The 18,437-nt window shown below is 36.4% G+C and overlaps 1 protein-coding gene across 3 annotated transcripts in view; it reads right to left on the reverse strand.

Moving 5' to 3' along the window:
• Positions 1–18,437, reverse strand: part of LOC138716313 (uncharacterized) — a 712,759-nt gene that overhangs the window by 227,846 nt on the left and 466,476 nt on the right. For all 3 annotated transcript variants that reach the window (XM_069849266.1, XM_069849264.1, XM_069849265.1), the window contains one exon: positions 3,368–3,457. The gene's annotated coding sequence lies outside the window, so the exon portion shown is untranslated. The remainder of the gene's footprint in view (positions 1–3,367; positions 3,458–18,437) is intronic.

Below are 18,437 nucleotides of genomic sequence, written 5' to 3' on the forward strand. Positions count from 1 at the left end.
ATAAATGATGTACTATCAGGTCACGACAAGACGGCTGAAGTTGGTGTACTAAAAAGTAGTGACTTCCCGTTCTTCAAATATGCACCTATTACATCGTGTGATGTTGAACGTACATTTTCCCAATATAAAAACTGTTTGAGTGACCATCGGAAGAGGTTACTTTGCAGTCGCTCAAAGTGTACGTAACTCTTCACTGCAATGCACATCCAAGGATGATGTGAGTATATCACATTAAATTTTAAGAGTTAATATATCTCACTACAAAATAATTGTGTATTTACATGTTCCTACTTCAATGATCATTCATTGTATTTCTTGAATGCAGGATACAGGTTTTATTGTAACCGCAGTATACTGCTCAGTGTTTACATTAGAGGCATACTACATCCGTTGCACGTCCCCTTCTCATACAATCTATACCGCGTGCGCAGTCAACCTTACGATTCTCGTGGCAATTCCACGAAGTCTAGTAATAACTAAATTTTAACCCTTGTTTTCTACGTCTTCAGTAAATGGCGCTTGGCCCACTATAGTTCTGAACCCTTCATATGAATTCGACAGGGAACAAAACGAATGGGGAATACGAAACAATCAAGGGCTACATAATCTTATTGGAGGACAAGACATCGTTACATTTGTAAAATCCCAAAGACTGAGGTGGCTAGGATACCCATATATAATGCCGGAGAACAGAATCACTAAAAAAATGCTACAACAAGGTAAAGACCAAAATTAAGATGGTTACACGGAGTTACAAAGGACTTGAAAACTATGAGATTAAGAGGATGGAAAGAATTAGTGGCGGGCGGATCGAGATGGAAAACTGTCGTCCAAGCGGCCAAAACCCACCCAGGGATGTAGAGCCGAAGAAGAAGAAGAAGAAGAAGAAGAAGAAGAAGAAGAAGAAGAAGAAGAAGAAAAGAAAAAGAAGAAGAAGAAGCCTAGTAAAGATGCCGGTAAGATTTGAAAAGAATTAATTCAAATTAATAACTTACCCTAATTTTAAATTCAATACGATTAATTGGATGACAAGAATCAAAATTAATTTTCTATCAGAGTTACAGAATTCTTGAAAGTCTGTTTTTGCTCTCCTGTAAACTTTAATTTTGTGGCTTAGGTTTCTATCATTGTCAGCGCTTAAATAAAGAATGGACAAGTTAAGAATAGCCGAATAATTGCTCACATACAAATATATGCGAAGAGATACGTTAAAACTTGAAATATTTCTTTAAGATGCGAATGCCTGCAACACTACCGACACGCATGAAAGAAATGACAGTAGAAGACGAGTGAGAAGCATTTCAACATAGTTTCTCGTTTAACTGTATATGACATTTTTATTACCTTAAGATAATTGAAAATAACAGCTGGATGCAAGCTGCACACATAATCGAATTAAATATTTTACTTATAAGGTTACTAAAAAGGATATGTAAGATGCCGTTAAGTATGCAGCTGCAGACTTTAAAAGAAAGCAAAGTTTTAAAACAGTGTTAAGTTTCTGCGTGCTCGTATTTCCTGAGCGCGTCTGATAAAATAATTATGTTGTAACGGCAGTGTCAGTCTTTAGCAACCGACGACTGGCATAATCATGTAGGCTGTAATATTGTACCGGGTGTACAGCAGGTTTGCATTTCGGCTGGTTTAAAACACTAGCCTTTTTCTTTAAAGAAGCCTTTGGTGCGAACTTAATGTATTGTTAACAGCAATGCCAAATATTAATACCGAAAGAATCAAATCTAAGTTACCGGCATTCTTACTGTGCCGCGAGGTTGCTATCTCTAAATTTTTTACGGTCTATAAAACATTCTTTGCGATCGTCATTTGTTTCCCGCATAGACAGTCAACTGAAAATGGCGGCTCCGTTCAAACGTTTTGGTAAAACTAACATTAGTGAAATAGAATTTTAGCAAGTCAATTAATATTTTATTGTATTAGAGAACTCTACTTTATTTCTTCTAATCTTCATATACTTTCTCCTAATAGTGTAATAGTCAATTAAATCCTACTCGAGTTTTGATTTTCTGTTGACTATTACACTTTTACTACGTCACACTACTTTTGACCAATAAAACGGTACGAAAGGACGTCTTTCAACCAATCATGGCTGCTTATCGCACAATTTTATCGCGTCCCTAGCATTTGTTTATTTGTACTACTACCCTAGCATTTGTTTCTATGTTTGCCAACATTTCAAAGTGCGCTGGTCTGGACGTAAAAAAAAAAAAAAAAAAAAAAAAATTTACAAACCACTCCAGTCGATGCACAGCAGTTTCAAATATGACTCTCACTGGCATTCAAGAACAAGAATTAATAAAGATCACTAGTCATAGCTATGCACCTTCCCTGAAATCCTATTTACAAATAAATGAAGAGCACCATTCGGAAACCTGAATAAGTTGAGGAATACACCATGTAGGCCTACATCAACGAGTTCCACTTCTTTTACGCACACGTCCAATATAACATCAACTGAAACACCAACCACTAAAACATTCAAATTTGAAAATTGTACTTTCAATAATTGTTTCTCTTAAAATTATTCATGTTTATTTTTTATTTCATCATCGTTCATTAAAACGTTTCTTATTTATTTCATCATCCCTAATTAAAACTTTTCTAACACTTGTTTATATTATTTAGGTTATGTTTGTTACAGCTTCTGCTATATGATATTATAGATAATCACGTATCAGAGATGGTTTAATACTAAGGTTTAATGAAAATCATCTGTCAAGTGACGTTGATTACTGGGATCCGGATAACTGAATTGGAATGCAAATGTTTTAATAAAAATGAAACTGAATCAAAAAAGCCTTCTTGACTAGTAACCGTCCACAGAGTTCAATGAAGATTCCACAGTTGGCACAACTGATTAACAAGAAAACAGCTAATCATAACACACTACTGCAATCTAGCGTAATGTTGAGATGGTACAATAATACATTTGAAGACAGTTGTATTTTCGTAAGTCAATTAATACTCGTATTTTATTGTATTGGAATACTTTATTTCGTCTAATTTTTATATAATTTCTCCTAATCGTGTAACAGTCAATTAAATCCTACTCGAGTTTTGATTTTCTCTAGATAAATCAAAACCTCTAGTGAGATTACTGTTGATAAAACTTGGATAAATCAAAACCTCTAGTGAGATTACTGTTGATAAAACTTGGATAAATCAAAACCTCTAGTGAGATTACTGTTGATAAAACTTGAAGATTGACATGTTGGTATGTCCGCGGTTGATTGACATTAATCGGGTTACTGAGATCGGAGATAAGTATTTACTCGAATAAACAGAGGGCTAGAAAGATATTCGTAAATAGAAATGGGTAATTTGTTCTCAGAATCTCTCTGATACTCACTTGAGTGGATGCTGCAGTGAGATGGAGCGGTGCAACTAGCCGCATGGGCTGCGGCAGCCTTTCGTCACCGGCTCGCGCCGCACTATCATCCTGCAACAGAAACAAAACACGTCACAATCATGTAAAACACAGAACAGGTATGGGAGATAAGTGCTTGAGGAATTCTCGGCATAAGAGGTTATTCAAAAGTCACGACGACTTTTATACCCTGAATCTTGAAAGAAGTATATAAGGTTTGCATAAAATTATGAACACCATTTCATCCACAGAAGAACAAGGTTAGTTTGTATAAACACGGTTAATATAACATTAAAATACTATCACAAATTCTGTTTTTCATTCATTACTTGCCTCTCTTTGTAGGCATTTACAAGGGTTTAAAAATAAATACTGCAAAATATTCTACACTTTCTCTGGGTGTTGGCAGATTATCTATTGTTTTCATAAACAGTGAACAAGATAAATTTGTGTATGCGGGGACATTGGACCCGGTATGTTACTAATGCTGGTGCCTACGTTGAAATATGAGATGGCGAGGTGCATAATATATTATACAATTGAAAGCAACAGTGTAACTTCATTAATGACAGATCTATAGTGTAAAGAAAATAGGGACATAATTGTGGCCCACTCTGCGAATTCTCAGCGGCACGTTTTCCAGGAACAAGTAAACATATCAACAACACATTACTCAGTAATAACAATACACTAGGCAATCGATTGCATGCAACTGATTTCCAAAGAAGTTGCGGAGCATTGGTTTAAATGGAAGCTATTACACTTACTGCAATTAGTTATACGAAGAAGGGAGATTTGACTCGTTTGAGAGCAAATTTAATACAGAAGAATTAAATGTGAAGTTGAGAAATCTCCTGCCTTGTGGGACAGCAGATTAGAAGAGTACTCAAACAAAGGTGCAAAATTAAATGGATGGGAAACAGTTCTGGTAAATTTCTTTCCCGACTTCAACAAGGCAAGAAGCAGTAGTTCTGCACTACTCGACATTTTCCCGACTGAGCTTGACCGAGGTCCCCGGTATCCGGTATATACCGGGGGCCTCGGCTTCACTCTGACACGTTCTCTAAACTGATTGCAGTGCGGTTTACATAGCGTGAAACTGCTTGGCACGTAGATTGGAATCAGTTGCATGCAATCGATTGCCTAATGTTATAGAATTCTAAGTCACCGGAAACGACAGTTTCCTTATATCAAAACACTCAGCCAACATCCCTGAACAACCTGTGAAAGCTTGTATATTACATACATAGCCTACATACATACATACATACATAGTCTACATATATTATGAGATGGTTGTCCAAGTCCGGCAAGTAGCTCGAATGATATTTGTAAATCTGATGTTGACAAGTTGGCCATCCTGTCTCATTCCTGTTACAGGCAGGTCCTATTCTCAGACGAGTAGCTTCATAAGCTCGTAAGTCCCATGGCCCGGAGCCACAAGCCCTTCCTACATTAGCATCAGAAACTGGAACTACCGCAGAGATTTCACCCCAGCGTATTTTTAACTACCGGTATTGTATATAAGAAATTAAATGAAGAGAAGGTAGAATGTGTTGGCGGAATGCTGGACGGAAACTGGAGTACGCCGAGAAAACCTCTCTACAGCGTCTAATTTGTCTACCACAAATTCCATCACGATCTTAACGGAGATCGAACCCGGGCCGTCTGAATGGAAGACCAACGAGCTAGCGTTGAGCCAGAGAAACGGCTTAAATAAATTATGACGTTCATGCATGGCATACAGATTGTCGAACGACCAGAACGTCTGGTTCCTCACATGGTGTCCCGGAATTTACTTGTACAGTATAACCCCGATTTTCCGTCACACTATTAATCGAGTGGTGGATTATCTCACTGTCTTCCTCTCTCGCTCTTTTTTTTTTTTGTAGAAAAAATATGAAGTAATGTACATTATATTAGTACGAATTTTTTTCTACAGAGTGTTTTCTTTACAAACCTTTATCTTTATACAGTTTGGTCTACTCTTAAAGGGGCCGTACTGTCTAACTTCTATGCAAAATGTCTTATAACGATGTCAAAACAAAACGTGTTGTGCTACGAAAAAAATATAAGTAATTGAATAGTTTGGAAAAAAAGAAACTGTGGTTCATCTCGGATCAGAATACGAAATAAGAATTACAACTGTGCACCATTTAATGAAAAACAAATATAAAGTGTATAAAGTAATTAAATTACAACATGAGACCTGTTGGCCTAGCCTACTATTTCTATCTTTTCACAGACAGCCGTCATAAGGGGTTTTGTCGTTGAAAATCAGACTTAAATTAGTGAACTTCTGATCTATTATCTAGCACAGTGGTCGTCAGCACTCGCTGAAATGTGCAAAGGGTAAGCGGTGCCGTCCCGTGTGCACCGTCGGGCAGCAGAAGAGGTAGAGAGCATACCCGCTAGCAGCATTGTTTTCCGCGGGTAAGAGACGCTAGCCCCAGGGTGCTCTGCGCTGAGGACCGCTGATCTAGCATGTTAAAACAGAAGACCACGGAGGAAATTACGAAACTGTATTAGTTTATGCACTTAATTTATAAAAACCTTATATGGTGCGGATTATCCGGTTTTTTCCATTAACCGTTCACTCCACCCCCTTTATTACCACAGATAATAGAGGTTCTACTGTATTTATGATAGAACATCATGGTGGCTGGCACACGTTTTTTGCGGGATACTCCCGTCACCCCTTCCGAAATTTGTCCATTAATTAATTCATTAATACGAGTATTAACCCTGATTCAACGTAGATATAACACACATGAATGTATGACAGGAACTTTCTCTACAGCCTCGATATTTGATCAATAGATAGAAACTAAAATCTTCACGGTTGGAGAGATAAGAAACAAATCCTATACCTGGTGCCAATGTCTCTTCTGTAAGTACGAATCCGGTGGACGTGCTCTCTATGCGAGCTCGAGCGGTTTGCTTAATTCGGGTCCCTTGGCACCAGACACACGCAGTATTAGTTTCCGTATTAAACTCTCATGCTGGATTTATTTGATTACGCAATAACATTCAATTAATGTAATGAATTAGGGAGAACGAAATTGATTACAAGCCACAAAAGTCCCTGTAAATGCGTTATGTAATATTAATTACGATCTATTCTGTATTCCTGAAACAGTCACAGATTCCCTTAAAACAAATCGAGCACACACTCAAATAAAATAGCTTAAAGCCCATGCGTGCCACTCTCAATAATTTAGAGCATAATACGCACAAAACCATTCCAACGCTAATATCCAAAATAAAAAAAAACAATAAACTTCATCCGTAATTCTACAAAGTATCTACTACCTTTATATTATTATTATTATTATTATTATTATTATTATTATTATTATTAGTATATTATTAACAACAACAACATCAATATTTACATTTTAATGCAAAAATCATTCATTACATATTTAATAATGATGTATAGTTACATTTCACAGAATAAATATGGGAAATGCCTGTTATTATTCAGTTGAGAAGCTTTCATCTTCCAGTCTGCTGTCAAAAAATCTGAAAGTTAGAATTTATAAAAATTAGTTATATTACCGGTTGTCCTTTATGGTTGTGAAATTTAGACCCTCACTTTGAGAGAGGAACAGAGGTTAAGGGTGTTTGAGAATAAGGTGCTTAGGAAAATATTTGAGGCTAAGAGGGATGAAGTTACAGAAGAATGGAGAAAGTTACACAACACAGAACTGCACGCATTGTATTCTTCAACTGACATAATTAGGAACATTAAATCCAAACGTTTGAGATGGGCAGGGCATGTAGCACGTATAGGCGAATCCAGAAATGCATATAGTGTGTTAGTTGGGAGGCCGGAGGGAAAAAGACCTTTGGGAAGGCCGAGACGTAGATGGAAAATGAATATTAAAATGGATTTGAGGGAGGTGGGATATGATGGTGGAGAGTGGGTTAATCTTGCTCAGGATAGGGACCAATGGCGAACTTATGTGAGGGCGGCAATGAGTTCATTAAAAGCCAATAAGTAAATAAGTAACAGTTACATTTCAGGTAGGTCATATGGCATACTGTAGCTACACTTTACCTCAAGAGTATTAATGTCAGTCCATCCATTCTCTACTCAGTGCCTGACGTAACTGAAGCAAATGTCAATAAAAACCAATTCTCATGTCACATATTTTATCGGTACATTTCAACTCAACTATGGCTAGTACTTGAAAAATAATTTGGAATTAGTATGTCTCTGGGAATTACAGTTATTCCTAATATTTAAATGTGCATTGGCGTGATTTCGGAGACATTCAATAATAATAATAATAATAATAATAATAATAATAATAATAATAATAATAATAATAATAATAATAATAATAATAATAATAATAATAACAATAATAATAATAAATCTTGGTCTTTTTTTAATGTTAGTGTCATATTTTCAGAAATTTGAGGTCACTTTTTAGGTCATTTTTCTATGATTTTTTAGGTCATCAACTTCCGAGCCCTACTCATCATGCATATGTCCATTAGCTTGAAAAGTTAGTTAAATAATAATTTATGAAAAAACAGCCTAGAGTAAATAAGCTACCTAATTGACCGAATAATATATTTTAAATGTTTAATAAGATTCCTAAAATGACCGAATACATTTTGTAAATATGTGTCATACAAATATCCATGCCATATAGCCTACTCCCCTAGAGCTACGTGTATTCTGGCTGTGCCATTCATGCAACTTTGAAACTGTACGCCACGACGGCGGAGTCGATGCACAAAACTATCCATCTGCCAACAATTTCATAAAAGCTCAATATGCAGGTATTAACATTGATATACCAAATACAAAGACGATATACAAGTTATTTTACCATCATCGCATGAATCATCACGTCTGCTGAATCTCCTGACCGACCTGAAACTGTTGAACGTGATAATTGTTGTTCAGTCAACTGCCCGAAGATACGTCTGAACCTCACAAATGATACCAACAAGGCATCACTTACGAGGCAACTAGGCCAGTAGATAATGGAGTAAGGTGATGCAGTTGAAATTAATGAAGGCGAAATGAGTCCGAGACCCAACGCCGAAAGTCACCTAAAAATCCTGCTTCAAGGGTTGAAGGGGGAAAACCTCGGAAAAAAAACCAGCAATGTAACTTGTCCCAACCAGGTCCGCTCGTTTCACGATTGGTGAACTATCTTTTATTTGGTTAAAGAATTACGTGAATATGTTTAAAGATGGTTGAATTATGCTACTTGAAAAAATGACAACTGTCTTATATTTGCAGTAAATAGTAAAAGATTAGGAATATACACATATAGGTTATCATTATTATTTTATACCCGAGAATTTCAATTTTATATCCAGATATCAGACTTTGATTCGAATCAAAATTGAATCCGACTACAACTATACGTCTGACTTCAATTCCAGAGTCTGCGTGCATTAGCAGTTGCACAAACCACTGTCGGCCCCAACGGACGTAAATAAACTGTCTACTAATATATAACAATAATGACGTCTGTAAGCTTTCAGAATTCTCGTAGAGCCGACCACGAAGAGAACCATTATATTAACATGGGACCATAAACAGACTTCACGTCTCGTCGCAGCGATATTGGAGGACATCTCCAGCGCAGCCCACAACTTGTAATGAAACTAATTACGCCCCAACCACAACTTCATTAATTGAAAGAGGAGTGTAAACGGAAGAACGGGACATTTTCCCTGGGTCGTAAAAACTTTTATTAAACAGAAATAAGAATTCCACGTTAGATCCAACGGTAGAGCATCTGAAAGCACGGGACAGCTCTCTGTAACACGCCTTCGGGCATCAGAATACACTTCCCTCTTCTCATACCATATCTTATCATACTACAGTGAACGCGGTAGATCTAAAGGCTGGTTCACAATAAACCGGGAACGGAAACGACAACGAGAGCGAGAACGGAAATAATGTTAATATAAATGCATTTAAATGTGAGCATTCACAATTAACTATTGTGAATGCTCACGTTTAAATGCGTATATTTTAAAAATATTTCCGTTCTCGTTCTCGTTTCCTTTTCCGGTTTATTGTGAACCAGCCTTAAGGGTATCCGGTAGGCAAAATTTCTTGAAAAAAAAAATGTTTCTTTTTCGATTTTTATGCTATAAAATTATACATTCTTTTCTGTTTAATTATATATATATATATATATATATATATATATCATTATTCTAACTTCCATATAACTATTTCTAAAAAAGTGTGAATTACGCCCTGGAATGCACTAATAAGTTCAGTGAATTCTCTAAAGGTTGTATTTAAATATTAATTAAAATTATTATAAAATTACTACTATTTTTATAATTATGTATATAAATAAATATTAATTTTTATTGTTTTTTATAGTTATCTTTGGAATGATCACTTCAGATTTAAAAATTTTATTTTGCACTTTAAATGCAAAATAATATGATTATGTGAACACACGAATGATGAGCAGGCTTTGTTTAATTTAAATTAGTTTTGTAGGAAAAAATATTTTCTATAATCGTTGTTTCACTATATTTTGATCATATGTATTCATAATTTAACATTGTCTCATTTAGTAGAGAAATATATAGATTAGGTGTCAGTATGTACGAGAATACTGTATATATAACAGAAAATTGTCAACATTTGCGTAACTTTTATCATCTGCAATTAGTACTACGAAAACATGCTCCCTCTCTGCATTCATGATATTGTGCAATATAACCAGAAGGTTATCACCTCGTTATTAAGAATTTGCCATAATTACGGTACAATCATAATTAAATAATGTTCTTTCTGTGAAGTGAATTCAGGAAAATCTATTCAATTCGCTGCCTGCATATCCATTGAGATTGTCTCACAGAATCAGGGATCGAACCGACGACTCAAGACCAGATAAACTTGTCTCGAAACCGAAGTTACGAACAGAGGAAGATTCTACTTTCAGCATCGTGAGTAAATTATATATAAAAATATGTACTTATGTAATTTATTTTATTTTTTTATTTGCGGAAAAATTTAATATTTACCTACTATTTTTCAAAAGTAAGGTAACTTTAATTGCTCATATTTTCTACACAACCTTAAAAAATTCTAGCACTGGCTCAATACTAAAGACAGTTTCTTAGCCCAATAACATTGGAAAGAGTATGTGTCTGTACGGTGTATACATACAATACGACGTGCCCTTCAGACTTTGCTCACAATCACAACAAATAACGCGCACTACAAGGTCACTCTACAACAGGTTCCTTACTCCTAAACAAGTACAGGAAAGACTGGAGAATGCTAGGTTTGCAGTGAAATACCTACCCTTCGGCAGAACCTATGAATGAATCTTTACACTGTAGTTAGACATAAAAATTGATTGATACCATCTCCCCACACACACAAATCCTGCGTATGAGAATGTATTCTAAATTGCTGTCATATGTAAATGAGTTCTTCGCCGTGACGTAGATCCAAACTCTCAACAGTTGAAGAGCCCGCATTATTTCATATCCCTTCCATAAGACGACTAATATACAAATGCTTCAACCCCAACATTATACTAAAATAGAACGAACCATTCTAAAATCCAGGTTATCGGAAGCTTGCCAGAAAAATAAAGTAAAAAGCCCATGTTACATTATTATATATGTTTAATTCGTACATGTGCGTAGTGTTATGCAGGGCAGGAGCTTGTTTATTAAATAGTAGTCTCTATGTAGCTCCTCTTCCATGTGACTAATAGTGTCAACGGAGTCTGCATTAATCTAATCATTCAAATGAGCATTAAACAAAGAACCAAGCAATCAAGTGTCCATATCCTGCATCAAATTAACGTTATTCTGACACGAATGCATTAAACAATGTAAACAGAAATCGTATGAAACGAAATTATATTTTGTACGTATGCATTTTATATTTCCTCAGAAGTAAAAGGGAAACATTTTAGGTTTACTTGGAAGTACAAAATGTTCAAAATTAAATTAAAATTAAATTATGTTTTATTTTACGACGCTCGCAACTGCTGAGGTTGTATCAGCGCCGCTGGTGTGATGGAATTTTTGTCCCGCAGGAGTTCTTTTACATGCCAGTAAATCTACTGACATAAACCTGTCTCATTTAAGCACACTTGCTCACTTAACACTGCACCACATTCTACTTATGAATTTCCAATGTCTGAAAATAATTACCGAAGGTCCATTAATCGAATTCTCCTGTTGTTGGAATTCATCGCTTTATTTTCTTATTATAAAAAATATAAAGAGTATTTTACAATAACTTTGCAGAAGCCTATTTAGGGACTTTCACGAAAATACACATAACTACATAGATACCGAAATAGTACATTGCGATGCAACTGTGGTAAGTAGGTTACGTTATTATGAAATTAAAGAAAACTTTGAAAAAATGAGAAGTACAGTTTTTTTTTTCTATTTCCGAGTGTCTACAGCGTGATTCACGAGGATTTACAGTCCTTTATGGAGCTTATTTCCGAAGACATTCTGAGCAAAAATGTCATAAACATGGGTCCTATTCTCAATATTTACAGAGTTACGTTTCGTTATTGGAACGCATTGCTGTGAACGCGTGATCTTGGTCAGCGTGCAGTCAGCAGCCAGCGCGAGCGCTACGGAAATCAAAGATAGCCGTGTAGAGCGACGAGTGCCGTTCACAAACGTGCGGCCAAGTGTACTCAAATGGACGGCGACATTTTTTTTAAATGTATTGTAAACTCTCCAAGACTGTAAATTAGGATGAAAAATTGAACTGCAAACAATTAAGTCGGTGGAAGTGGTGTGATTTGTATTAATTGTTTTGATAAATGCGTAAGAATAATGTAATTTTCTAGTTAAAATAGAAAAAGATGTCTGTACGAAGCAAATAAGGCGTTCACAGCACATTTTTAGCTTCATAATACTTGCCAATTAAAGAAATGATACTTCTGAATGGTTCATTCTCTGTTTGTATTATTCTTTTACCTTCAAACTAAAGAAAAAACGTATTTCACAAACAACTTTAAATTAATGTAACTCTGAAAATATTGAGAATAGGAACTATGTTTATATGATATTTTTACTCAAAATGTCTTCAGAAATAAGCTCCGTAAAGGACGGTAAATCCTCGTGAATCACCCTGTATAATGCACTTACCACGTGTACCTACTGCATACCGTACTATTTTTTAGAGAGATTTAGGCGATTGTTATTTAATGTGATTAAAATAAATAGGGTCTACACGTTTTCAATGTTATATGAGCTGTTCAGAGCAAAAGTGGTGTGAGTCAAAATTGGGTAATGACGTTTAAAGTAAAAATTCTGTAAAATACAGCGCAAAGTAGCAATTAATATGGCCTTCTTGCTATCCACTGACTACTAATAGTTTAAATAAATTGAATATTAATTGCTACTTTGCGCTGTATTCTACAGAATGTTTACTTTAACCCTCATTACCCAATTTTGACTTACACCACTTCTGCTCTGAACGGCTCATATATCAAACAAAAATGTAAAATCGTTTATTTTTTAAGCCATAAACGCACTCGTATAAGGGGGAATGTTCTTTGTGTGAATGTAAATAAAGCTTTTGTTTCTGTGCATCTGCATTAAGAATCAATCAATCATGAATGACATCGCTCGATCACCGACTTCAGCGAGACAAGAAAGTCAAGATCGCCTATAGTTCAAGCAATCTTCATAACAATGGACACGAGTAGAAAACATTGAATGCATACGGTGCAAATACACGCGAATGCCCTTTCTAGTTTAGTGTTGTGTTGAGCTGAATAACCAGTTTGACTCCTCCATTTCTCGCAATCTTACTACTCGTTATGAAGTTATGATACAATATAATGAATGTCCAATGTTTTCGTTCTATTATTGAAAGGAATTAATTCCGTTTTCTATGTTACCCACGAATACGTAGGCTGTGTGTGGTGTGTGTGTGTGTGTGTGTGTGTGTGTGTGTATGTGTCACAAAGTTCTATATATCAGTATTTATAAATAAGAGATCACTGTAACAACTATTAGTAACATGAAATGAAAACTTATTGCATATGTTAAGCGAGCAAAGCCATTTCTGTTAGTTAGAAGCAATTCACATTTATGTGAAATATGTTCAAATTAAATAAGCAGATTAAAGCGCCATAAAATATTCACAGAGCTACGCGGAGGAGTGCTGCGAAAGCTTTATCCGTAAAGGAGGCCGCTTATGCATGGTTAGTCTTCATTGTGTAGGATAAGCTAGTAATAAATGACTTTAAACTCAAATCGAAGAATGCAATAGAATCTAGAACGTTCGAAAGTTATAACGTAAACGGAAGTGGATAGTAAACATTTTATGATTAAGTTGGATTAGTCATTCCAATTGTTATTACATCCGCTGCCCACACCGACAGAAAGGTCTGCCAATTCGTTGTCTGGCAACTGTGGCTCCGTCCAAATTAAGTCTTCATTTAATGAGAAGGCCACAAGTGATCTTCCAGAGATAGTTTTCATACAGAGTGTAAAAGATATGTTTCTAAGTTTGTAGTAGGTGGTACAGCATAGTACTTACAGTGGCTTTATAGGAGAACTAATGTGGGTGAATACAGAAAGGGTGGTAGCGCTAATTTCAAGAGACTCAATAATCATTTAGAAAAAATAAATTTAAAATGAAGTAGGCTATAACATAGGAACTATTTAAAAACTTAAATTATAATAACTTCTTAGTAAGCAATATAATTTAAAAATTACACTACTAGAAAGTTATTCATAACTTGCTACATTATTCAATATTACACCGACTTAATTATTTGCAGTTCAATTTTCCATCCTAATTTACAGTCTTGAAGAGCTTACAACACATTTTTGCTGGGTAACTTTCGGTGCTGGACCCCGGACTCATTTCACCGGCATTATCACCTTCATCTCACTCAGACGCTAAATAACCAAAGATGTTGATAAAGCGTCGAAAAATAACCTACTAAAAAAATACAACACATTTTAAAAAATGTCGCCGTCCGCTTGAGTACACTTGGCCGCACGCTTGTGAACGGCACTCGTCGCTCTACGTAACTGCATACGGCTATCTTTGATTTCCGTAGCTCTCACGCTGGCTGCTGACTGCACGCTGACCAAGATCACGCGTTCACAGCAATGCGTTTCAATAATGAAACGTAACTCTGTATATATTGAGAATAGGACCCATGTTTATACGACATTTTTTGCTCAGAATGTCTTCGGAAATAAAGTCCGTAAAGGACGGTAAATCCTCGTGAATCACCCTATATATAGCTATATCAGATTGGCCATTCCCATATTATGAAATGACAATAGAAAATGAGAACAACCACCAGAGTTTCCACCGTCGAAAAGGCATTTTTGGCAACGATCACTAGAAGAAAAAGTATAATTCCTCCTTGCAATTCCTAAGGCTTAAAACGTGACTTCTTCTGCAGTAGCTAGATGGCAGCATAAGAAAATTGATAAAAGTGGTTGCCTTGAAAGTCCATTAGACTGATCAGTCTGTTATAACTATAAGTTATGTGATCAGTAGTGAACGTCAGTCTACTGAATTGTTGTGCCTCCTCTACTTCCTCTTAATGGATGATAGTGATGAAAGACGACAGCGTAGAGAAATGCTATGATGCAACGTTGCACGAACAAGAGTGTCCGAAAAACTTTGCCCAATAGAGTTTTCTTTTAACAAAAAATCATTTCCGTGTGAACCCTCTTGGCTGACCGCAGCTCGCGGAGAAATTAATGAGTATCTTACACGAAGTCTGGTTCTGAATGATCACAGTTTCACGGAGCAGACAAAGCCAGACAGCTTTGGCTGATGCATGACAAGAGTTTTGACCGATCTCCACTCGCATTCCTAAGACCTGCTCAGCAATTACGCGTACTGAGAAGAATAAAACAGAGAAACAAAAGTCTGCTGATTACTGTCAAGGAACACACCCACACACGGAGCCAGGGTTCACTCGTTAAATCTCATTGTGAGGAACAAAAGACGTTAACTGATCGGCTGCCCTTCCCAAGGCGTGGACGAGCACCACATTAACCCTGACACTGATTATGCGCGCTTGTAGCTGCGAACTTTCACCCCGCGGTGGGTATGCAGCGAGATGTTTATTGTTTTTAATTAGTACTCTTCTCTTGCGTGAGCATTATGTCAGGTTTGCCAACACTCAACTATAGCTGATGAAAACAGAGTGCTTATTATTCGAAGCCAATCATAGTTCGGTATCCAATACATCACAGGTTAGTAAAAATACTCCACTTTCAAAAATACAAGCCGTTTCCAAATCCTTGCGAATGCCAGTGATCTAATTTTCCTCGAAGTAGCGCAGTTTTCTAAGCGAATTCTATTGTTTTATTTTTAAGTAGGTCGAATTTTGTATAGGCTGCTTTGTCGCCAAGTGGTCTAAGTCCAAAATTATCGAAGTTTGAGCACAAAAATTGTTTTCGTCTCGCGTTTTGTGCCTAGTGAAGTTAGTCAGGGAGTCTTACTACTGATGCATTTGGATAGTCAGCCTACGAATTTACTTCAAAGCAATAGAAAGAATTGTTACTATACTTCGTTCCATAATATCTGACAGAAGAAGAAAAATTGCCGGCAGAGAAGGAGAGAAGTATAACTACTATTCAACCAATGGCATAGGTCTCATTCCAGGCTTATCTTGAAACTGGGCGAGTCTACAACACTTCACACCTCCCAACTTCAAGACAAACGCGGAATGTGACCTCTGCCATTGGTTGAATAGCAATTATACTTCTCTTCTCCTCTGCCGGCACTGTTTACATCTCCTGTCAGGCATTATGGAACGAAGTATAGAATACTAGAATTTTTTTTAATGTAAGGAATGCAAAACCCTGTTTTTCTCAGAACGAAGTTCCTTTTTTTTTACGCCAATTGACGACCAAACAGGCAATATGTTCACGTTCTTTAAAATAATGCAGAAAATGTAACTTTACGCTTAATTACTTATACCACTCAACTTCTACCAACATAAAACCATACCATCAGAAATGTTTTCAATGCATGTAAAACAGTTACTTAGATGCGTACCAGATAGTTACACTGCATCATGTGTATGAGTCTATTATATTAACTAGTTGTGTTAAGGGACGTCTCGGTGATCTGGTTGTTGACAGGGATCCGCAACGAACGTAATGCATCTTCAATGTAAACAATTATTAAATTATATAGTTTATTTAACGAGGCTCGCAACTGCAGATGTTATATCAGCGTCGCCGGTGTGCCGGAATTTTGTCCCGCAGGAGTTCTTTGCCAGTAAATCTACTCACATGAGCCTGTCGCATTTAAACACACTTAAATGCCATCGACCTGGGCCAGGATCGAAGCCGCAACCTCGAGCATAGAAGGCCAGCGCTATACCAACTACGCCGACTATTTCGATGTATATTATGTAATACAAAATAACACATTTACTAATATGAACAAACTACTGTATTTTATTAATGTGAAATAATTTAACTTCTATATAATTAATTAGCTAGTGCAAATACGGGTTCACATAAATCTTCGTATATAATTCTTTACGTTGTTCATTGTTTTCGAAGAACAAGATTGTTCACATTCGTTTTTATATTTTAATTATGATTTGGTATGGATCAGTTTCCTAATTGCATCCTTGGATTTGCCTCTCCAGATTTATTGTAATTTCACTTTTGATTCATTTTTTTAACCTCACAGTTGATTCTCACGCGTCGAGGTGTCTACAAACATACATATATTATGTCTATAAAACGTAACACAGTCTTTCACATGTAGCATCAGCCGTTGATGCTCAAAATAAACATTTCCTGATCACAATTGGCTTATTTTTCTTCATTGGGTAATCAACTAACAAAAGCTTTATTAAACACGTTGTTATGTAGGCCTATACCGTATTCAGATATGGATTGGCCAGAAGTCAACAAATACATCATTAACAAGACGCGAGCAAAGCGTAGTTCACACCGGTATATCCTGTCATCAAAACAATTGAGGATGCGAAATGAGCTAGTCAAAAGGAATTCAGAGAGATATCGCTGTATGAGTGTGGAATGTTTTCGTCTGCTCTATTCATATCATGATTTAGATTTAGCATGTATGTAAATAAATGAAAGCAGATGGTGTAGTTGTCGCCGTCGCCAAGTTCAAGGTGTGTAGATTACCTACTGTTTATCAAGTTGTGGTTGCAGATAATAATAAAAATATCTCATGCTTCAAACAAGTTGCATTCAGTAAAGCTATCTTGTTGACCCTTCACTGTTCTTGTGCTTAATTAACCTATACCCTGGGAGCTTACAGACACACACGACCTGCAATACGTGTTATCTTATCCAATGTATATAATAAACACTGCATTAGCATATAGGTCTCGCAAGCAGGGATTACCGACGAGAATGCGAACGAAACATTTCGATAAGGAAGAGTGGGCGACAGGAAAGGTCACGAGATAACTTGAATGATATTCAAGAGTACAGTCGAAAGAGAAACGACATCGATAGAATCAGTCTTGCATTGAGATAGTTACAAAACGATTTTAATTTCAGTTCCACTGCATGCGAATACGTGTTTTTTTCCCCAGTGCGTTTAATTTATTATGTAGTGATGGAGCGTCCCCCTCGCAGAGTATCATTATTTTATTCGTAAGCATAATGTTGCGTGTTTAATTCGCTTCGAATTGTTCTCTTGCTACGCTCTTCATTTCCACAGGCGATGTCCCCATCTGTTCACCTTCTTGGAAGATGCAGTACTTCCATCGGCCCGCACCTCTCGCTCCCTCGGCGTGCCTACATACACAAATCAAAACAGACAGTAACGCCACCACTGTTTTTCGGTAATCGTTCCTTGCGCGAGCTATACATGCAGTCTTTGTTTTAAAAATACATAAGCTGGTAAGAATTATATTTGGCGAAATGAGTCTCCGGATTTGTGATGAAACTTCTTGATTTCACCTTAAATGTGAAAATCTTGTAAAAATTCCAACTAGACAATCAACGAAAGTAACATTCGAACCTTGGCCCGAAAGAAGAGATAATGAGTCTCTCTCATTACGTATACACAGTGAATCTAAAT

This window comes from Periplaneta americana, chromosome 16 (assembly GCF_040183065.1).
Source record: "Periplaneta americana isolate PAMFEO1 chromosome 16, P.americana_PAMFEO1_priV1, whole genome shotgun sequence".
In the NCBI taxonomy this organism is placed as follows: Eukaryota; Metazoa; Arthropoda; class Insecta; order Blattodea; family Blattidae; genus Periplaneta; species Periplaneta americana.